Source organism: Scylla paramamosain, unplaced genomic scaffold (genome assembly GCF_035594125.1).
Source record: "Scylla paramamosain isolate STU-SP2022 unplaced genomic scaffold, ASM3559412v1 Contig37, whole genome shotgun sequence".
NCBI lineage: Eukaryota > Metazoa > Arthropoda > Malacostraca > Decapoda > Portunidae > Scylla > Scylla paramamosain.
The window spans coordinates 605,001-628,323 of NW_026973702.1; the positions used below are offsets into that span (position 1 = coordinate 605,001).

Below are 23,323 nucleotides of genomic sequence, written 5' to 3' on the forward strand. Positions count from 1 at the left end.
ACTTTTTACACAGGCGATGGTAACGATGAAGCAACACCAGTAGTAGTAGTAGTAGTAGTAGTAGTAGTAGTAGTAGTGGTAGTAGTAGTAGTAGTAGTAGTAGTAGTAGTAGTAGTAGTAGTATGATTATAGTTGAATAGATCAGAAATCCAGTCTATTAACTTGTAACACACACACACACACACACACACACACACACACACACACACACACACACACACACACACACACACACACACACACACACACACACACACACACACAGAAAGGTTCATGTTGAAAGAGAACAGAGGGAAAGGTTGAGTGTATTGAGCGTCTCTCTCTCTCTCTCTCTCTCTCTCTCTCTCTCTCTCTCTCTCTCTCTCTCTCTCTCTCTCTCTCTCTCTCTCTCTCTCTCTCTCTCTCTCTCTCTCTCTCTCTCTCTCTCTCTCTCTCTCTGTGTGTGTGTGTGTGTGTGTGTGTGTGTGTGTGTGTGTGTGTGTGTGTGTGTGTGTGTGTGTGTGTGTGTGTGTGTGTGTGTGTGTGCGTGCGTGCGTGCGTGTGTGTGTGTGTGTGTGTGTGTGTGTGTGTGTGTAAGTGAGTGAGTGAATCTTCTTTCCATTTTAACATACAGTATTTTTCCCAGTAGAATCAGCATTTTTTAAGACTTAATGGCTCAAGGCGAATTGCTTTCAAATAATTAATTGGATTCATTGCCTTAAGTGTTAATGCATTATTCATTAATTCAATACTGTGCATTAAATCTTAAAAGCTACGTGGGAAATTATCCATAGATCCTTACAGGACACTTTCTGTGTTCAGGAATAAAAAAAAACAACATTCTTATTAGATTACATGTTGAGTAATGGCAGATGAATGGAATGAACTCTGTAATGAGGTTATTAGTGTCGAGTCATGAGGGAGCTTTAGAGGATTACGGAGATTTAGAGAAAAAAAATATACATGTTTTATACAGGGACTGCCGCGCATAGGCCTGATGGCTCCTTGTGTACCTTCCCTAATTTTCTTAAGTTCTTTATGTTACTCTCATTGCTTTGCATGTTGTCATTACCTTAAGCAGTAAGTGTTGTGTGCACCAACATGCAAGAAAAAAAAAAACGATAAATTTGACATAAGAAATCGGTACATTACGAACTTACACACACACACACACACACACACACACACACACACACACACACACACACACACACACACACACACACACACAGAGAGAGAGAGAGAGAGAGAGAGAGAGAGAGAGAGAGAGAGAGAGAGAGAGCATATAATTCCTTTTTGTTATATATATTGGCATTGTAGACAGCTACATAAAAAAGTGTTGCTTTAAGCCTGCTGTAAATTTTGTTTGAGTAAAATAAAAATATACTGCCTGGCCAATAATAACCTCGTGACCACCACCACCACCACCACCACCACCACCACCACCACCACCACCACCAAGACCCAACAAGTCCTCAACAGTCCCCTGCCCTCCCCACTCTCATCGATGCTTCCAGTCACCCTACCCACCCCCCAACACACACACACACACACACACACACACACACACACACCACACCGAGGCATCCTGCAGTGTTTCCTCTTCTCGTCCTCTCCTCCCGGCCCTTGTGCTTCCCGCCGCCTCCCGGTGTTGTCTGGACCAAAACTCGCGGCAGGTTTTTTTTTTTTTTTTTTAATCCACTTTGTAGGCTTGTGGGGTTTTACGAGTGATTGTTTCAGGGATGCGCACTTAATTTATTTTTGGTGGTCCCGCCTGGTTTGGTTTTGGCTGAAGTGGTAAGTCTGTTTTGAGGTCATTAGTGGAACTGCGGGTAATTGCACTGAAGTGACAGGAAAAGTGGGCGTATTAGCTGTTTTTTATATTAATGTTGTAGGTGAAAGTCTGATTTTTGTCGATTTTAATAGGTGAAAATTTATGTGTTTATGTCAGATCAGTAGTGGTACTGCGGGTAATTGCATTGAGGTGAGAGGAAAGTGTGGGGTAATAGTTGTGTTTTGTATTAGTATTGTAGATTTGTATGTATGGTTTCAATTTTGGTGAATGAATATTTTTGGATGGTTTGAGATTGACTGGGAGGGTTTATGGATGCTTTGGGTTTACAGGGAAGGTTGATGGATGGCTTAATGGTTGGAACCGGAAGATTTTTGTCTGATCAGGTTCTTTATTATGATAGGTTTGGGGATGGTTTAAAATTTGATGAGGGGAAGCTAATGGATGGTTTGGGACGAGGGTCTGAGTGAAGGAAGGCCTTGACGTTGATAAAGGAAGGTTCTTGGACCGTTTGCAATTTGGCGAGGCAAATTAGTGGACATTTTTTGGTTTGAGATTCGATGATAAAATTTTTGTGGATGGTTTAAGATGTTTCAGGACAAAGGGTTAGGTGAGGGTGACGGAAGGTTTGTGTATGTTTTGGAGTTTGGTTAGGGTTTGGTGAGTGCAGTCAGGAACCTTCCAGCCATCCATCACTCACGGGACACTGGCACTGTGGATGGATGGGCACCAATGAGAGTTTGGTCCACTTGTGTTAAGGCGATTTGTGGCAGCGGACCTGAAACGAGAGAGAGAGAGAGAGAGAGAGAGAGAGAGAGAGAGAGAGAGAGAGAGAGAGAGAGAGAGAGAGAGAGAGAGAGAGAGAAAGTTTACGTTATAACTGATCCGTGGAGGCGTGTCAGACTCTCTCTCTCTCTCTCTCTCTCTCTCTCTCTCTCTCTCTCTCTCTCTCTCTCTCTCTCTCTCTCTCTCTCATGTACACTTACAACTGACGACACAACAACTAACAACACACACACACACACACACACACACACACACACACACACACACACACACACACACACACACGTTTCATAACTCATCAAAAGTGTGTGGTTAACTTAGCGTGCCTCGCCTTTCACGGCTTGGTTTGCTTGGCCTGGCTTGCTTGGCCTGGCCTGCTTGGCCTGGCTTGCTTGGCCTGGCTTGGCTTGCTTGGCTTGGCTTGCTTAGCTTGGCTTGGCAGTTATAAATCCAGTCTTCAGTCATTCATGCTCATGTTCTCCACGTTCTACTCATGCAAAATTCAGTCATATATTTAAACTCATGTCATTCACGCTTCGGTATTTCACATTGCAGCCATAGATAGACAGATAGATAGATAGTCACAATCCTGCCAGTCATTCCAGTACCCCTTCTTTCACCACCCTCCAGCCTCCCCCATCCTCGCCACTCTCGGACCTTGTTTATCTCTCTCTCTCTCTCTCTCTCTCTCTCTCTCTCTCTCTCTCTCTCTCTCTCTCTCTCTCTCTCTCTCTCTCTCTCTCTCTCTCTCTTTTTTTCTCTTTTTCTCTCTCTCGTCTATTCATTTCTTCGTCAATCAATCATTCATCCCTTTCTCTGGTAAACTCTGGAACTCCCTGCCTGCTTCTGTATTTCCACCTTCCTATGACTTGAATTCCTTCAAGAGGGAGGTTTCAAGACACTTATCCACCAATTTTTGACCACTGCTTTGACCCTTTTATGGGACTGGCATTTCAGTGGGCATTTTTTTTCATTAGATTTTTGTTGCCCTTGGCCAGTATCCTTCCTACCTAAAAATAAAAAAAAATAAAAAAAAATTCAAGTCTTGTCTGTTCTTTCTTTTCGTTTAACCCTCTCATTACTTATGGCATCGTTTTCCTTCCTCTTTCTTCCTTCCTTTCTTTTTGTATATATTTGATTTTCTTTCTTCGTTTTCTACTTTTCCGTTATTTCGTTTTTTTTTTTCATCCTTCCTGCCTTCCTTTCTTTCATTTGATTTCTCCCGTTTTCTTTTCCTTCTCTTCCTTTCCCTCTCCTCTTGTTCATACCTTCCTTTCTTGTTTTATTCTCCGTTTTCCTTTTATTTATTTATTTATTTATTCATTTATTTTTGGTGGGGGAGGCTTTGTTTTTATTTATTCCTTTCTTTTCTCCCACGTTCCTTCCTTCCCTCCTTTCTGCCTCCCTCCCTCCCTCCCTCTCTCACCGGGCCTGCATCCTTGCATTTTACAGCCTACATCCACTTTACAGGATTGCTCAGTGTGCCTTGTCACAAACAGCCTCGGAAAAACCAAAATACAAGTTAGATACGTTGTTTGTTCTTCATTTGTATTTCTTTGTGAGTGATCTAACCCCTTGCTCTTATCTATTACTGTTTGTTCTTCATTTATGATCGATTTCAACCTCTTGTCGTTATCTTTTACTTTTTGTGTTTCCTTTGTATCCCTCCGAGTGGCCATGTCTATTGGTGTTCGTTCTTCCTTCGTGTTCCTGCAGGAGTGACCTAACCCTCACCTCTCTCTTCCTCAGCTGTGACACAAGGAGCAGCTGTCTCAGCGGAGAGACGGTGGACGGCGGATGAATACTTCGGCTCCCGCGCCTTCTTCCGCATCATGTCCGACCCGCCGATCCTGGTGGTGGGCGGCGTGCGTCAGAGGAGTTGAAAAATGTATGGGACACGCTGCTGTGCTCTGCGTGTAGCTGTGAGGTGAAGTACAGACGGCTGCTTTGTCTCAGCCTCGGAGGTGCCACTTGCTCAAATTACGAATGGTTTAATCTTATTTTTTGAAGGCTGTGGAATATTACAGTATCTTATAATAAGACAAATGGTATTAAAAGGCATGTCATTCACCGATAAGCATTACACGACAACATTATTGCGGTGATTAAAAGTACACCTGTAAAATGCTGCGTAGCATCATCACTCAGCTGTTTTCAAGGTCACTTGGACTCGGTCCCCCTGCTCCTTTGCTTTGATGATGCCACGTAGCATTTTACAGGAGTACTTTTAATCATCGCAATAATGTTGTCATGTAATGCTTATCGGTAAATTACATGTTTTTTTATACCATTTGTCTTGTTATAAGATACTGCAACATTTCACAGCCTGCAAAAAAATAAGATTAAACCACTCGTAATTTGAGCAAGTGGCACCTCCGAGGCTGCGACAACGCAACAGTGTGTCCGTCATGTCACAGAGCACACCCGCGAGTCCCGTACATTTTCAACTCCTCTGACGGGTAAACAAAGCCTTACAATGCATATGTGTATACAACATTCTCTACTTACAATTACACGTTCTTTCACCTTTTTAAGTATTTGCAGAAACTCACGTTACAACCTGTATAAGAAATTGCAAGGTGGCGGACAAGCTGTCTCAATATATCAACCACGGGAACAATAGACACCTGTAATCGCTTCACTCAGGGCGTCCAATCCCTTATGCTTTCGGATACAATACTTTACATTCTTCACTTGTAAAATCCATTACCTTTTAAGCCTCACACACACACACACACACACACACACACACACACACACACACACACACACACACACACACACACACACACACACACACACCTTCCCTCAAACTCACTTCATATTTCACCTTTTTTTTCCCACAATGCATTTTAATCTTTCCTGTTCACTAATTAAGCTCCTTTGTGCACCTTATGAATTAATTCGAGCGTTTCATTATAAGTTACAGGAGAGAAGCAAGTGATATTTCTTATTGATTCGGTTTCATATGTAAGGGAAGGGATAGGAGGTAAAAAAGGGTTATTGTGATAGGTAAGGTAAAAAGGGTTATTTTTTTTTATTAAAGTTGTTAACGTGCCTGTGAAAAGTGTGTGTGTGTGTGTGTGTGTGTGTGTGTGTGTGTGTGTGTGTGTGTGTGTAATATGTTTTCTCTCTCTCTCTCTCTCTCTCTCTCTCAACGAAAGATAAGAGCGATAGTAAGCAAAAAGAGAAAACTGTTGTAAGGAGAGAGAGAGAGAGAGAGAGAGAGAGAGAGAGAGAGAGAGAGAGAGAGAGAGAGAGAGAATGGCGTCAACCACTAACACAAAATTAAATTCCTGACCAGATCTCTCTCTCTCTCTCTCTCTCTCTCTCTCTCTCTCTCTCTCTCTCTCTCTCTCTCTCTCTCTAATCCTCATGATCCATCCCTGCTGCACCTAATCACAATGTAATGCCCTATTGTTTGGTTTGTTTTCCCTAAGTGTTCCCCTCCTCACTCCATTTTCCCCTTTTTTCCCTCTTCTTCATTTTTCCTTTTGTCTTTATTCGTATTTTTCCTTTATTTTTCCCATTTTCCTCTTGTTTCGCCATTTTTTCTCTTATTCTCTCCCTCATCCCTTTTTCCATTATTTTTTCCTTTTCCTTTTTCACTATTTCCCCTTTCTCCCAATCCTCTGTGTGTATGTGTGTGTTTGTGTGTGTGTGTGCGCGCGCGCGCGCGCGCGTGTGTGTGTGTGTGTGTGTGTGTGTGTGTGTGTGTGTGTGTGTGTGTGTGTGTGTGTGTGTGTGCTGCTGGCTCGTGATTGGCTGGATAGGGATGGCTTGGTGTGGCTTGGTGTGGATGCACTGGATTGGTTTGTGGATGGCTATTATTATTATTTGTTTGTATTTTGTTTGTTTACTTATTTATTTTTTTTATTATTTGTTTGTGTATGAGAGAGAGAGAGAGAGAGAGAGAGAGAGAGAGAGAGAGAGAGATTGATTTTAAGAAGACCACATAAAATTTCTCTCTCTCTCTCTTTCAATATTTAAGCTTCATTATCTTTCACCATAGTATTTAAAAATATACGACTATGTTGGTTTGTGTATTGGCGTTCAGATTAATTTGCTTTACTTAGTCTTCATTTATTTATTTATTTTGTGTTGGTGTATATAATTTTTTTCAGTGTTTATTGATGAGATTATATTTTTTCATAGTGTGTTTATTTAGTCACTTTTTGTTGTAGGTTAATTCAAAGTTGAGCATTTTGAGTCACATTTGACTCACCATACTCATCAAGTTGTGTCCTGTATTTTTGTGTAAGCCTCATATTTTTTAATCATGCATCTAATATACTCTTCACTTGTACACACACATTGTGAGCCTCACTACATTCACGCAGGCCGCAAGAAAATTAGGCTTGTCGATTTTGGTTTCATTCTTTATTGTAGACACTGTACAAGATTGCAACATTTGTGTATGTAATGGTGTGTGTGTGTGTGTGTGTGTGTGTGTGTGTGTGTGTGTGTGTGTGTGTGTGTACAAGATTGCAACATTTGTGTATGTAATGGTGTGTGTGTGTGTGTGTGTGTGTGTGTGTGTGTGTGTGTGTACAAGATTGCAACATTTGTGTGTGTGTGTGTGTGTGTGTGTGTGTGTACAAGATTGCAACATTTGTGTGTGTGTGTGTGTGTGTGTGTGTACAAGATTGCAACATTTGTGTGTGTGTGTGTGTGTGTGTGTGTGTGTGTGTGTGGAGACAATTGTTGGTGAGGGTGTTGGTGAGGGGCTGTGGGGAGTCACTGTGGGTTTGTAAACATACTGTGGGGGACATACTGTAGGACTGTGGAGAGAGAGAGAGAGAGAGAGAGAGAGAGAGAGAGAGAGAGAGAGAGAGAGAGAGACTTGCAACCATATGGGGAGAGGTGTTATTCACTGTTCTTCATCGCAAAAGTATTGTTCATAGTTGTTCATTGCAGGTGAGAGAAGACACAGTATGTTGAGGGAAGGCAGCTGCACTAGTGACAGCAGCAGCAGAGCTCCCACCACTGCTGCTGCTCCTCTCCTCTTCCCAGCACAGCAGCACACAGGACACATTTCCATCATCTTTAAATCCCGGACACTTGTGTCTTGGTGATAATCTCACAGCAGCAAACCCTACATTGCTCAGGTCAACTTCCAGCTAGAATCATAATATCTGGAGTTATTTTTCCACAAAGAAGGATTCAAAATATCCCCCCCAAAAAATAAGATATTTTTAGAAATGAAAATCCACTCGAATTTTCTGCCTGAAGCTCTCGTTAAAATGACTCCCTCTTGAATCTTGTGTCCGATTCCAGCTGTGTCCAAGAGAATGGATCTCCAGTTTGTAGTGAGACTTCCGAGCCGCCCAGACCTGTGAAGGCGAGCAGTCTGTCAGATAATGAGAGTAGACAACATAAGCAACATAATGAGAGACAAAGTCACAATAATAGAGATAAAATGAAGGCACTCAAGTATTAATGAGAAAACAAAACAGAATAATAAGCAAAGTAAAATAATGAGACAATAAGGCCAGTCAACAAATAATAGTGAATTTATTGTAGGAAGGGTCTGCTGTACTACTTAATGACCATTCAAGTCTACTTGTTAAAGATGTGTTTACACTTTGAAGTGTCATTTTCTTGTACTATGATACATTTTTTACTATTTTCTTCCACCTGCCTTAATTAACATTGAGTAGAGTCTCACTAATACAACTTGAATATTACTCAGCCGGCAGTCTTTGCCATGGTGGAGTGTGACACTGAATCAGTACTGACATTTTATCATTTACATTTCATTACTTTGATTACTCAACAAAATACTGCATTGTTTTTTGTAACCTGCTGACTGGTGAAGGGACGACGTGTGCTCCTCAACACTTGGTTCTTGCCACGTGCCGCAGCAGACTGACAGCTTCCAGTGGGCCTGTCTGAGGTAATGCACCACACAACATTAGGAATAGCAACAATTATTTCACTAAAACTTTAATTACCTGCACTAAAAACTTTCAATGAGTTTATGTACTTTGTGAATTTAGGAATCTGGAACAATGATTGCACTTATTTAACTACCTGCACTAAAGTGTTTGCTTTAGTTATGGTGTTGACAGTAAGTATAAATACTTTAAGGGGCGTGACCTCCGCCGCATTGCTTCAGCAGCCTTCAAATCCCGGCAATGAAACGGTTCGTGTGAGGAAGACTGCTTCTGGTGCTACTGGTGGAAATTGTTACTAGTGTGTAAATATGTGGTAAATATCTGTGGAAACCAAAGGATGTTTTCACTCGTACCAAACGTTATGGTCATGGAGATACCTCTCTTCCTGCACACAAAACAACTACAACCACCTAATTATTACACACACACTCCTATACCAGCCTCGGAGTCCCCATCTGGTAACGACCCTAAATGTCTTGACACCCCTCTCAGTTTTTCTTCTTAAACTTCTACAGATTGAACGCGAAAGTTGCAGAACACTGCTTCTCCTCTATTAAGCTTCATCATCCTTTCCTCACTGAAACCCTGGTGTCTGAGGCAACTGACAGTAGCCCCTTTTCTGTTTCCTCTTACTTTCTCTATCCAAAGCTGGATGTTGTGTTTATGTGCGCAATGAAATTAACCTGCTTTCGTGCCCACGCTCTTGAATCTTTTGGGTTTTCCACCACCTGGCTACGACAACAGAGTCCCTTTCATACTAAATTTATCTGTGTTGTATACCTTTCACCTAACTCCTCTGACTGTAAGAAATTCTTTGACTACTTAACTTCCAAAGTGGAGCACATTCTAACTCTCTTCCCTTTTGCAGGGATCTCCGTTCTTGGAGACTTCAATGTTCACCACCAGCTTTGGCTTTCCTCTCCCTTCACTGACCATCCTGGTGAACTAACCTTTAAATTTTCTATCCTCCATGACCTAGAGCAATTGGTGCAACACTCTAATCGTATTCCTGACCGTCTTAGAGATATGCCCAACATTCTTGACCTTTTCCTGACCTCTAATCCTTCTGCTTATTCTGTTACCCTCTCTTTCTCTGTTGGGCTCTCCGATCACATCTAGTATCTGTATCTTGTCCTATCACTCCAATCCCTCCTCAGGATCCCCTAAGCGAAGGTGCCTCTGGCGTGTTGGCTATGCTAGTTGGGGGAACCTGAGGAGGGTATTTTGCTGATTTTCCTTGGAATGACTACTGCGTCCGTGACGGAGACCGCCCTGTGTGCCGAGTGCATAAGAGGTGAGTGTCTGGCATGGAGGCGTACATTCCTCACTCTTTTTCTCGACCTAAACCTCCAAAACTTGGTTTAACATAGCTTGTTCTCGTGCTATACATGAGAGAGGTGTGTCCCACCAAAGGTGCTTAAGCCTTCCATCATCAGAATCTCATGCACTTTACATTTCTGCCCGGAACCATGCCAAGTCTGTTCTCCAACTAGCCAAAAACTCCTTCATTAATAGTGTCAAAACCTTTCAAGATCTAAGTACCCTCGTGACTTCTGCCACTTAACCCAAAAAACATCTATAATAACTTTGATTCTTCTTTCCCTCCTTTATTTCAACCAGATGGCACCACTGCTATCACATCTATCTCTAAAGCTGAACTCTTTGCTCAATCCTTTGCTACAAACTCTACCTTGGACGATTCAAGGTTTGTTCCTCCCTCTCCTCCACTAGCGTAGACAAGACTGTCAGTATACAATGGACATGACACACTGAGGCAGCTGGTACAGCTTTGGCTCTAAATGTTATAATAATACTCTGCCACTTTGTTGACGAGTGACAATACAACCTCTCGTTCCTCAGACTGTTCTTTTCACGTAACAGCTTCAAACCAAATCCTGAAATACTGAACCAACATGAACCACCTCTGCTATCAAGTAGTCAGCACTGTGAAGGGCTGTACAGTTCCTTACCTCACTAAATAAAACTTTCTGATCCAATGTGTCTGTCTGTGTGTCTGTCTGCTGCCATGGCTTGACCTGCTCTTCTTTCATCTGTAGCTTCCATTCTGTCTGCCGTCTCCTTGCATCCTCTTGCCCACCACCACCATCCTCTCTTGTGTGTCTGCTGCCACTGTCTAGAAAAAAATGTTTTCTGCCAAACCTTGAACTAGTACAACATGAACCATCTGTGGTCTAATCTTTCTCCAGCATTTCTTCTGTCCACTGTCACTGTCTGAACCAGTCACCTAACACACCATCCTTCCTGCCACTGTCATTCCTCTCTGATGCTCTTCTCTTTCTCCCTCTCTCAGCGTGGTGGCAGCACGGGCCTCGGCACTCCCTGGCACCACGGCAGGTGTCAGTGAGGCAGGCAGGTGTTGGTTCAAGTCCTGGCAGTGTCATTCGCTGCTGTATTGTTTGGTGCAGCGGATGATGCTACGTTTTTCATCACTTAGTTAGTGTAGAGTTTATTTTTCCCTGATGTTATCTGTGTTGGTAAGGCATTTCCATTATATAGTGGTAGATATTCTGGGAAATAAGGAAATTAGCAATACTAAGACATGTTTGAAGCACTACTCACCAGTGTGGAAGACTTGTCAGGCAGTGGCTGTAGTGGCTTCACTTGAAGCACGACCATGTTCTCCTCAACCCTTGGAAAGAGAACAATTTATCTGAAATGGAGATACAAAGATAATGGGGAAAATGTAAGAGAGACGCTGCAAAGTGTAGCTGACAGTGTACGCGTCGTCATCAAGAGGAGGGGCTCTGCAATGAAATAGTAAGACACTCGTGAAGGCCACTATCTTTTTTGAATGGAAGAGTGTGTCGTGTGTGTTAACAACGCCAGGCGCGCAAACATTTTTTGCATCAGGGGGGTTGTACGATCTGGACATTTTTTTTTTTTTTTCTATAATTTTCTACCCTTTTTTTTCCACTTTTGATATATGTAACGTTTCGATAAAAAAAAAAAAAAATTCCCTTATGTAATGTTAAATTCCACGGTTTCGCCCGCCGCGAGACATGTATGACGCTTTTTTTATTTTTTTTTTTTATTTTCCATTTCATTTTTTCTGACATACTCGCTCGTCTTCAGTCTCCTATGAATATCTACGGTTCTTTTGCTGCCTACAACATTAGAGAGCACGAAATTTTAGATCTAACTACTTTTTTTCATATTTATATACGAAAAATTAAAATTATTTTTCCGTAAATCTAGCAAATAGTCAATGTGTCTGCATTAGATATCTTTTGCATTAATATTTTACTTATTTTTAAACAGTTAAACAATGTGTCTGCATTAGATATCTTTTGCATTAATATTTTACTTATTTTTAAACAGTTAAACAATGTGTCTGCATTAGATATCTTTTGCATTAATATTTTATTTTTTAAACTAAACAATGTGTCTGCATTAGATATCTTTTGCATTAATATTTATTTATTTTTAAACAGCTAAACACTGGTTTTTACTTAGAAATATGGCGAAATATAACAAAAATTGTTTTCACCAACCTTCCCCCTCTCCACCCCGGTAATTAAGGGTGAAATCATGAATAGCTTTAGGCCTATGTACAAAACCAATCAGAGTAACTAAATTAATCTATGTCTGCTTTTTCAACATATTCTGATGTATATATCACGTGAATTTCAAGTCCTTGGCTGCAATAGGTGAATTATTGTCACCCCTCAAACTTTATGACATAATATCTCAAAATGGCGGATTTTGGCATATAAAAATGATCTGGTCCGTTGTTATTGGTGTTACACACAGATGGGCTATTGCGGCTTATCAAACTGTGAGAGGCGAACAAAGTCTGCTGTCGTCATTTTTGTTTAGAGTTGATTTTGATTTCTGACAAATATTTCATTTTTTTTTAATTTTCATAGAAAGAAAAATTATCGTACAAAAAAAGAAGATAGCAGAGATTCTTCTCCTATCCTTCCTGATCAAAATGCTTTTTAAATTAAAGAAATTGGTCAATAAATGAGGGAGGAGATACACGAGTTGAACACAGGCAATTTAACAAGGGATTAGCGATCCTTCAACCCTCCTCAAGTGTATGAATAAAGGTGATTAGTTACTTTGATGTGGAAAGACTAATTTGTAAAGATCAGAATATATGAGAATAAATTATTTTTATGACCTTGTGTCCAGCCAATGTTTGTAGGTGTTAAGGTGAAACCACGAGGTGAGGTGACATTAGTATTGTCAGGTGTCTTTGTAAGGTACTCACACCAAAGTTTTCATTTGCTTCAATCAATCAAGGTCTGGTGATAAAAAAGGCACTGCATCCTGTGCACTCTAGCCTGTGCACGCCTTCCTTTCACTCTGGAATGCACACCTTTATATATTGTGCTGCATTCACACTCACATATTTCAATACAAATAAATAAATAACAAACAAAAAAACAAAGGGACCAATAAAAAAATAAATAAAAACACAGGTGTGAAGTACTCTTCTCCGTTAACCTTCAAGATAACCACAGAACTGGTCTTCAGAAAAAAAAAGATAAACACTATCAGTCACGTAGAGCACAGCGTTACAAAAAAAAACAGACCGAGGAGGGTTCCTATCTACAGCAAGTGACCCTTAACTAAACTAGCTAGCTAACCACAACCAAGGACCCTGGAAGTGCTTATCTGGGTTCTTGTGGCTGGATGATGTCCGGGTAGCAGTCTGGGGCAGATGGTTGCCCAGGTGAGGTGGATGGCCGAGTGTAGGCGACCACGTGTCCTTCGCCAGCTAGCAGCAGGAGTCAAGGTGGTGGTGATATGTATTTCTGGAGTCTGCAGGACTATGCCTGGCGTCCTCCACGACCTTGTGGAGTTGTATGGGGTCACCTCGCCACTTCCAGGATGACCTGAGGTAGTTATCTCGTCACCTATACAGCCCACTTCTGGTTCTTCATCACCATTGTTAGGGGTGGTTCGTGGGTCACCTGCAATAGTAGTAGTAGTAGTAGTAGTACTACTGGTGGTGGTGGTGGTGGTGGTAGTAGTGGTGTTGGCGGTGGTGGCGGTGGTAGTAGTGGTGGTGGTAGTAGTGGTGGTGGTGGTGGTAGTAGTGGTGGTAGTGGTAGTAGTGGTGGTGGTGGTGGTAGTAGTGGTGGTGGTGGTAGTAGTGGTGGTGGTGGTAGTAGTGGTGGTGGTGTTGGTGGTAGTAATAGTAATAGTAGTAGTAGTAGTAGTAGTAGATCAAATAAAATTTTCTAAAAAAAAAAAAAAAAAAACAGACCGAGACAAACCCAAAATATCTCTCTCTCTCTCTCTCTCTCTCTCTCTCTCTCTCTCTCTCTCTCTCTCTCTCTCTCTCTCTCTCTCTCTCTCTCTCTCTCTAACATCAGGGTTGGAAAAATTTTGTTCCTATATATAATATAATATATATATATATATATATATATATATATATATATATATATATATATATATATATATATATATATATATATATATATATATGTGGGTAAGTCAATAAGTATCCACACTTTTATTCTAATTGTTTGTAAATAGGCTGTATAGCTTTGTGTGCTATGCCGGGTTGTAGATGGCTCCCCCCTCCTCCCTTGTGGTTGGTTTCAGCGTTACCACTTCTGTGCGCTCTGCGCTGTTGAGAAGTAAGGATGGACGCACCACTCTCCATATGCACCAAAGAAGAACAACGCTCTGTAATCCGTTTTTTGTGGTCTGAAGGTGTACCAGGAGCTGAAATGCATAGAAGACTTTCAGTACAATACGGGGGCAATGTTTTGCCACGACGTAGTGTTTATGAGTGGATTGAGCAGTTCAAAAGCGGCCGGACAAGTGTGGAGGATGAGAAACGCGATGGACGCCCAGCCACAGCCACTACTGACGCAGAGTCAACCCTCTGCAGGAAAAGTGATGCTCACAGTTTTTTGGGACTCACGAGGGCCAATTCTGGAACATTACCTGGAAACAGGGTCAACAGTAAACAGTGAATGCTACAGTGATATGCTTATCAAAAAGTTAAAGCCGGCAATTCGCAACAAACGCCGAGGTCTATTGTTGGAAGGCGTTTTTTTGTTGCATGACAACGCTCGTCCACATACCGCCGTCCACACCATTAACACTCTTCAAGAACTTCATTTCGAGGTGTTGGAACATCCTGCATACAGTCCTGATCTCGCCCCGTCTGATTACCATCTGTTTGGTCCACTTAAAAATGCTTTAAGAGGCCGTCGTTTCGCCACCGATCAGCAGGTGAAGGAAGCGGTGCATACGTGGCTCAATGCTCAACAGAAAACGTTTTTTTTCTGAGGGTATCGAAAAGCTAGTGCAACGATGGACCAAGTGCATTGAAAAGCAGGGTGACTATGTTGAAAAATGATGTCGTTGTAAACTTTGTATTGCTGTTGTATTAAATGAAAAAAAATTGGAGTGCGGACACTTATTGACTTACCCTCGTATATATATATATATATATATATATATATATATATATATATATATATATATATATATATATATATATATATATATATATATATATATATATATATATATATATATATATATATATATATATCATACTCGTATAATTTAAATTTTTTTTTTTCATTTATGATTGTATGCAGTGATTATTTTTGTGGGTGTTATGAGGCCATGTTGTTGTAGTGAACTTGGCCAGTGTTAATGAATGACGTCAGCCTACTATTGGCCACAGTGTAAAACTGGCAAGTTCCATGACCAGGTAACATTTGCACCTCTTTTGGGAACAGAAGTAGTCAGTTCCTTCCTACTCTTCACTAAGTATCATGCAAAGAACACACACACAATGAAGGAATTCCTTGCACCTCCAGTTATTTCTCCCACCACAGGATCTCCTCCACACACAATAAACAATGAACATTCTCTCTCTCTCTCTCTCTCTCTCTCTCTCTCTCTCTCTCTCTCTCTCTCTCTCTCTCTCTCTCTCTCTCTCTCTCTCTCTCTGGGAGGTAAGAGATCAACTCATGTTCTTGTTGGACTGCAGGGTCACTCTAGAAGAGTGAGAAAAAGGTGCAGAGGGCGCTGTCAAATCTTTAGTGTGAATGAAGGACGGGCAAGTGCAGCTTGAGAAGGTAGGAGAGTGAAGAGTGTATGTGATCAGTGTGATGGCAAGATACATGGATGCTTCCCATGTTTTGAAAGAAAGCATTCTCTCCATCAATAGTGACCTTCACACATTTGCTGCATTCATTTCTTGAGTCACTGTTTTCACTACACAAGGAATGAAGAAGCTGTTTATATGAATGTTCAAGGATAAGCCTTTTCTTTGTGCAGCTGCAAACAGGACACAGGCTTTCATTTGTTACAGGAAAAGTTCTCCTTTGTACAAGATATGGAGAGTAATGATTTCAATAAGAGTAGGTAAAAATGTTGTTTTGCAATCACAGATTTGCTTTATAATAAAAGAATATATAGAGGACAGTTGTTAAGGATGCTACATCTGTATGTTGAGCCGTGACTGAGACAAGTTTTATTATTACCATTTAGAGTTCCACCTTTGTATTTTGACCAGTTACGATGTCACTTCACAAAAGATACCCTTTCATTGTTTTACCATTATTATTTTTGCTTCATATAAAAAAATAGTGATAATCAATAATTAACATTTGTGTAAAAAGACCTGCGTTTCATTTTATGGAATTTAATTTAATGGAATTTATTGTAAAAAAAAAAAAAAAGGAAGGAAAGTGATAAATGTTGGGCCAGTGGTACACACGGCAACTTTGAATAGTCTGAAATGTAACGGCGGTGGTGCGTGTGGCGCCTGACGTCGGTGGTGCGTGTGGCACCTAACGTGTTCAATATTGACTGATTTTACTCAATACACCACCATATATATATATATATATATATATATATATATATATATATATATATATATATATATATATATATATATATATATATATATATATATATATATATATATATATATTAAAAAAAAAATCCTGCACGTGAAAATATAATAAATGATAAACGACTCATTACAAAAGCACACTACTTAAACTGTCAGAAAGCACAATGGGCAGAAATGTTCTTTACGACGCCAGTACTTCACTCAGGTACTAAACACCAGCACCGCATTACTTTTCTCTCGCTTTCTTTTCCACACTACCAGCGTGACGCCCTCCACGCCCCTGCCACCCACGCCAACCACTTCACACACATTAGAAAAACTGACCCAACAACAAAACTCCACTCGTCTGCAGAGAGAGAGAGAGAGAGAGAGAGAGAGAGAGAGAGAGAGAGAGAGAGAGAGAGAGAGAGAGAGAGAGAGAGAGAGAGAGAGAGAGAGAGGTGGGGGGAAGGGGTGGGGGATGAGAACCGTATGGGAAGGGATGAGGGAGGAATGGCGGTGAAAATAGATGAGAGAGGGCTTGTACCATAGGTAGGTAAGGACAGGCAGGAACAGACTCGGTTAAATATCACGGAAGTTGTCCTTTGTTTATTTAGTACAGGACACTTCCCTGTTGTTCGTCTGATCAAATATCGCCAACTAATCCAACAGCAGGCGCCATCCTGACCACGTGGTTCTGATGCAAATGTTGATATTAAGTCTACTGTACGTCCGCTGTATGTCCGCTGTACGTCCGGCAGCACCTCCAGAGGCAGAGGAGAGAGGGAATGACGCTCGCTGAAAGTGGCCGCGTCCTGCGAGCCCTGCCGGCCGACGGAGGGCCGCAGCGTTAGTGTGTGCACAGACTCTGAACAAATTACAAAACTAGGTGAAGTAATGTCGCTGTTTCACTGACGTAAAACACAGTGACGTATTGTTAGTCTCTCCAGTAATCAGAGACCAATCACCACCACGTTACTACACTGCCCCGTAACGAGTCAACTCTTGTTGGTGTAAATAAATTGTATATATGGACTTGATTCAAACTTTCTTTGAAGCCTACTCATATCACGCTACCTTTGAATCACAAATGTTCCTGCTGCTGACGTGACAAACAGCCGAGTAGGGGAACAGGCTGCGGGTGAGTGAATATCAGAGGGACAGGAGTGAGGAAGGAGCGGAAGAGTGGATGAGGGAAGGATAAGGATACAAGGATGAATGAGGGATGAGAGAGAGACTTGAGGAAGCAATGGAATGAGTCAGGCTGAATGGTTGAGGGAGGGAGGGAAGCAGTAAGTGAGAGATGAGGCCGAGAGGAGAGCTGGCTAATTCCCGAGAGAGAGAGAGAGAGAGAGAGAGAGAGAGAGAGAGAGAGAGAGAGAGAGAGAGAGAGAGAGAGAGAGAGAGCCCCTGCCACCACCACCAACCACCACCTTCCATCACCAGTTGTTACCTTCAAGCTGCCATCGCATACGTATTGCCTTCATTCCCTATTACTCGTATGTTACAGATATGACACCTGAATACTACTGATGCCGCCGCCGCCGCCGCCGCCGCCGCCGCCACCACCTCACCAGTCCATAAAACCAATATTTCCCTTTCATGTATTTTATCTACGTAATGAGACAGAGGAGGGAAGCATCACGTAGACAGAGAGACACAGATTGGTCTCTCCACCAGTCCTCCATCAACAGACTGACTGACTGACTGACTGACTGACTGACTGAAAGACGGACAGATAGACAGACACAGATTGCTCTCTCCACCAGTCCTCCATCAACAGACTGACTGACCGACTGACTGATTGATTGAAAGACGAACAGACAGACACAGATTGGTCTCTCCACCAGTCCTCCATCAACGGACTGACTGACTGAAAGCCGGAGACAGACAGACAGGTGGTGTACTCGTATTTATCTGCTCAGCTTCTCAACTTACTTAACTGCAACCTCAATCATGTAACTTTCATCATCACAGAGTAAGGAAAGTTAAAATATAGCCTCATTTGCTGTCAGTCTCTCTCTCTCTCTCTCTCTCTCTCTCTCTCTCTCTCTCTCTCTCTCTCTCTCTCTCTCTCTCTCTCTCTCTCTAACGTCACATCACACAGGTCATTATATAGATGAAATTTTTGAAATATACACACTTCCCAATAGAATTAGTTTTCCATGGCAAGTTTACATAAATAGTCCAATAACAGTATTCGAAACCACAGATTGCTACCTTTCATTACGTGTGGAGCTTCAATCTCAAGTAAAAACCATTATATATTGACTGAAATATGGCAACACTCACCTGGGACACGAAGAGCAGGGGAGAGCAGGAGAGGAAGAGCGGGGAGGGAGGGGAGGGGAGAGAAGGAAGGCCTGAAGCAGGCAGATGAAACAGGCGAACGAGTGATTGCAGCTTGCTGATTACAGTACACACACACACACGACCATCTCTATAAAAAAATAAAATAAATAAATAAATAAATAAATAAATAAAAATAAAAAAAAATAAACCCTGACTACTGTAGCGTCACCATCACCACTAACACTACCACCACCACCACACCACCACTCCCAACTACTACTACTACTACTACCACCGCCACCACCACCACCACCACCACCCCAACCCTCAACCGTACCCAACAACCACAACACCGTTACGTCCGCTACCCCCACCACTATTACTCAACCACCACCATCCCTAAGAACCACAACCACCTTTACCACAAGCCAGTCACGTTCACCATCACTACCAAGACCCCCTACAACCATTCCAACCCCCACCCCCACCCAGTGCTACCATTTACACACCCCCCCCTGCAACTACCACCACCATCACCAGCCAGTCACGCCATCATCCTAGTCATCCAAACCACTTCCATCCTCAACAACCACACACACACACATACACCACCACAACCACCACATCAACCCAGTCACGTCCGCCATAGCCACCTCCACCTCCACCTTTCTACTCTCCACATCTCTCTTCCACTATCCACTCTTCCCTATCCACCACCAGGCCATACTCACATCCACCTCTCCCTCCACACCGCAGTCCACCACATGACACCACAAGGACAGACGCAACACCACTTCACCGCCGTAACACAACGGGAGACCCATCACGTCAGCGGGCGCAGGGCGAATGGCTGAGGAGACGGCGAGGAGAGAGTATCACGTGACTTGAATACTTGGCGCTGATTGGTGGAGGGTGTGCTGAGGTAATTGTCACTAAGAACAGAGCCACTCTCGCAATACTAGTTGTAATGATACAAAATAATAGAATCACGGTTATATTAGCAGTAGAAGACACTTACCAATACACTGTGAGGCAAGAACTAAGGACAAATGAAGGATACATGAGCTTTACGAAGAGTAAGGAAGGAAACGGAAAAATAGAACGCTCTGATTGGCTGACGGGAAGCAGGCCGACACAAAAGCTCTCGTATTTATTGAGGCTTATGTAGACTTGAAATAGCGACTTGAGACTAATGAAATAACGCAATACATGTAGTGTGGGTGCTTCCACCAATGAGAGACAAGCTAATGCTACGAGATAAAGAAAAAAAAAAGATACATTACAGTCACTTGGGGAATGTAACAAGGCAGTCTCGGGTATCATGAATGCACTTGTTTTTCATGAAGCAAGGTGATGTGCCTGTATTCTGAAAAGCTTTGCTCTTTCAACAGACTATTTTCAAAGGCCACAGAGATAATTACCAGGGTTTTCAAGATTGCTTCTCCTGATGATGCTGTAGAGCCTTACCAGTCTGTCACTAGAACCATAGAAACACTCTTAAAACTCGTGTAATTTCAACTACAGTCTCTTGAAAGTAGTCGGGATGCGGGCAGAAATGTTTCACGATACACCGTATCGTGAAACATTTCTTTTGGCACTTTTGTTAGAAATATAGGTAGGGAAACTGCTTCATTAAACAGGGAGCCGTCTTTAAACACACACACATACACACACACACGCGTTCACTGTCAATCTATTCACTTCTACTAACAGTTTCCGAGCTCCATGCAATCACCAGCTATTACTAAAAAGAATAAAGTAAATAAAGAACTGTAGGGGATGAGTCACTGTACACAAATGAGCGCCTATAAAGCAGCAGATGATATAAAGAAAAATTACCCGACAGTGAAAGAATTAAGCATTTAGGAGGCGCAGGTGCGAGGCGTTTACTATATAACACCTCTACTTTCCCATGACCCGGTAACAAAGAGGAGCAGTCAGGCGGGTGGGCTGAAGGCGGCCACACCCTCAGCCTCACTCCAGATTAGACGAGTGTTGTCTGTCGCACTGTGTATCTTTTCGTGGTGGCGTCACGGGCGGCGGCGCAACAAGGTGATGATTCCCGGCGGGTGTTGGCCGCTATCGAGTTTTCACTGAGCTGCAACAAAACGATAGCCGTGAGCTGGCGCCTCTTTTCGAATTTTGCAGCCTGAAGTGAACTTGTGGCGTGATGGGAAACGTTTCACTCTAATGCACCTTTATTTTATACAAGTTTTTTTTCTACATGCATGTTTATTCTGGTGACTTGTCACATGCATGTTTACAATACCTGCTAACCTTCACTCTTGTTACACGCCAAACTCTCCACTGAGCCGCTGCGTGGAGAGAAGACACCAACACTGGCCAGCAGCGCTCTCATCACTCCTTTGGCTGCAGCCCTAATAGCAATCCTGGCCTGACCTGGCGATCCTAGATGTGTGTACGTGTGTTAATTACCACCCATTTTGACACTAATTATATTTAACAATACAAATTATATAATCTACATTAAAATCATAATTGTAACGATTACATTTACATCTGATTCATGATTTCTGAGGTAGTCCAGCGATTCTCAGAAATAGCCTCGCGACCATGGGCTTGGGAGCTAATCATCTCTGTGGCCTTTAAAATTGATCGTGGTGAGAGAGCAAAGGGTTTATGAATACGGGTCTTGAAGGATGTACTGTGCCTCATTTCCCGAGGCAGGAAAGGCTGACGGGGAGCACAGGAGTGAGGGGAGAGAGAAAAGGTTCCATTGTGTGTGTTTTTACCCTGCCAGGTCTAATTTCAGCTCCTCAGGATCATCTTATCACTGGTGGTATTTGTGGGTGGACGCACGCAGCCTTCACATGGCCACGCCAGGCAAGGCTGGCTGGCGACTGCACGGCTGCTTAGAAAATTCCACCCGAGTAAATGATTCCCCACGAATATCTCACCCGTGCAAAAAATAAATAAAGAAATGAATGAACGAATAATAAAGTAGAATAAAATACAAAAATAAAAGAAACGTATAGCGAAATTATTTTTGGATGACATCTTAAATACGGAGTCTTAGTGGTGAAATTTATCCTGTGGGAACTCATGACGTAGGAGTGAATAAATGTATGTCTGCATCCTGTACTCTTAAAGGCTTCGCCCTCTCATCAGGACTGTGAACCCTTCCACTGCGACACGAAGCAATTATCTCCACCAAAAGTAATGCCTGAAATCTTTATAAGCATCTAAAAGAAAGAAGAGAATTAAAAAGAATAGATTTTGCAATTTCTACACAGTTTAAAGATTGGAAGTGGCTGTAGAACAAGTAAAGATGTCTCAGAGTGATTAGTAATTGAGGAAAGGTGTACCAGATAGCATTAAAAGGGTTAAAGGTTTCGATCTCTCACCAAAACTATTTTTCAAAGGCCCATTGATGGCTAGTTAGGCTCGTGTACGTATTTTCTCACTCCTTGTTAGAACTATCACCAGAATCATGACAATACCATTTTAAACTCCAATAACTTCACTAGAGACTGTAAAAATAAACAAAAATAAAACATCACAACGTTTATAAATGCGAATCTAGTATGTCTGTGCAGTAAACCTGACTATCTTTAGCCTCCGCCGTGAGAGAGAGAGAGAGAGAGAGAGAGAGAGAGAGAGAGAGAGAGAGAGAGAGAGAGAGAGAGAGAGAGAGAGAGAGAGGGGGGGGGGTTCATATATATTAAGGACGTGGAGTAATTATATAATGGAAGGGAATGATCTCTAATAATGTCCGGTGGATGGTTGATAAGAATGCACCTCAGCTTCTGAAAGTGTTAATTTTCCTATTAGTATTAAGCATTATTAATATTTTTTTCCTTCAGTTGTACTTTACTATAAGGTTGATTTCTTTTACCAGTGTTAATATATTTTGTAATTATTGTGTGTGTCAATTGTTTTTTATAAGATGGAAAAAAGTCATTATTATCGGCATTACTGTTGTTTTTCATCATTTTCCTCTTATTATTATTATTATTATTATTATTATTATTATTATTATTATTATTATTATTATGTTTACGAGACTATTCGTTTATGAGTGACTCATTACGAGTGTTTTGTAAGCTTGATGATGGAGTCTTTGTCACATTAATACAAGCGTCATTGGAAACGCTCCTGAAAACAATAACTTCCATTAGAAACACATGAGTAGAGGTGAGACGGAGCGGTGAAATGTTTGAGAAGGCGGACCTTAGTAGACAGAAGAGCTACATTGTATTTATTACCTAAGCATTAAAAAAAAAAAAAAAAAAAAAAAACTGCTTCCTGAAAAGTTAATATAAAAGAGTTTGCAGACTTAGTTCCAGAGATTATTTAATTCCACTCTCTTGAATTAATTTAAGTCGCAGGAAAATGGAAAACATCATTAAGCACAATTGTAAACTTAACAAACGACAAAAATAAACATCATCGGTGTTTATTTTGAGTGAGATAGACACACAAAGAATTTTGTTGCACTAAACAGTAACTAAGAATAATACCCCTGAGTTGACACGCTCCGAGATTCATGACAAGACCCTCCAGACATCATAAGGTTATTCAGGTATTTAAATATTTATTTAAATACCTGAATAATATATTTATTTATCTTCATGTATCATAATTCTTTGCATTCTTCATTCTTTAAAGCTTCCTGTAATACTACCGCGGACAGGTTAGGAGAGTGGCGCCTTGCCTCACCCTTTCCTTTGTCGGCATTTCCTCGTAGCCTGTATGTACCTTCATAGTGTTTTC

The 23,323-nt window shown here is 41.6% G+C and overlaps 1 protein-coding gene and 2 long non-coding RNA genes across 4 annotated transcripts in view; 1 reads left to right on the plus strand and 2 right to left on the minus strand.

The window, feature by feature from the left end:
- Window positions 1-7,755: 7,755 nt before the first annotated feature.
- Window positions 7,756-11,174, minus strand: LOC135097953 (uncharacterized). Of its 2 annotated transcripts, none has more exons than XR_010266376.1 (4): window positions 11,035-11,174; window positions 10,425-10,588; window positions 8,360-8,448; window positions 7,756-7,890 (listed from the first exon to the last, which is right to left on the minus strand). It is a non-coding gene; the product is annotated as an uncharacterized LOC135097953 (long non-coding RNA). The 2 variants fall into 2 exon arrangements; XR_010266375.1 differs by having other exon boundaries at window positions 10,425-10,941; window positions 11,035-11,167.
- LOC135097955 (uncharacterized) lies at window positions 8,465-12,864 on the plus strand. The gene is made up of 2 exons (XR_010266377.1): window positions 8,465-9,748; window positions 10,766-12,864. It is a non-coding gene; the product is annotated as an uncharacterized LOC135097955 (long non-coding RNA).
- LOC135097952 (uncharacterized) overlaps window positions 12,065-23,323 on the minus strand; it is a 152,321-nt gene continuing 141,062 nt past the window's right edge. The window contains exon 7 of the mRNA XM_064000092.1: window positions 12,065-13,394. The gene's annotated coding sequence lies outside the window, so the exon portion shown is untranslated. The remainder of the gene's footprint in view (window positions 13,395-23,323) is intronic.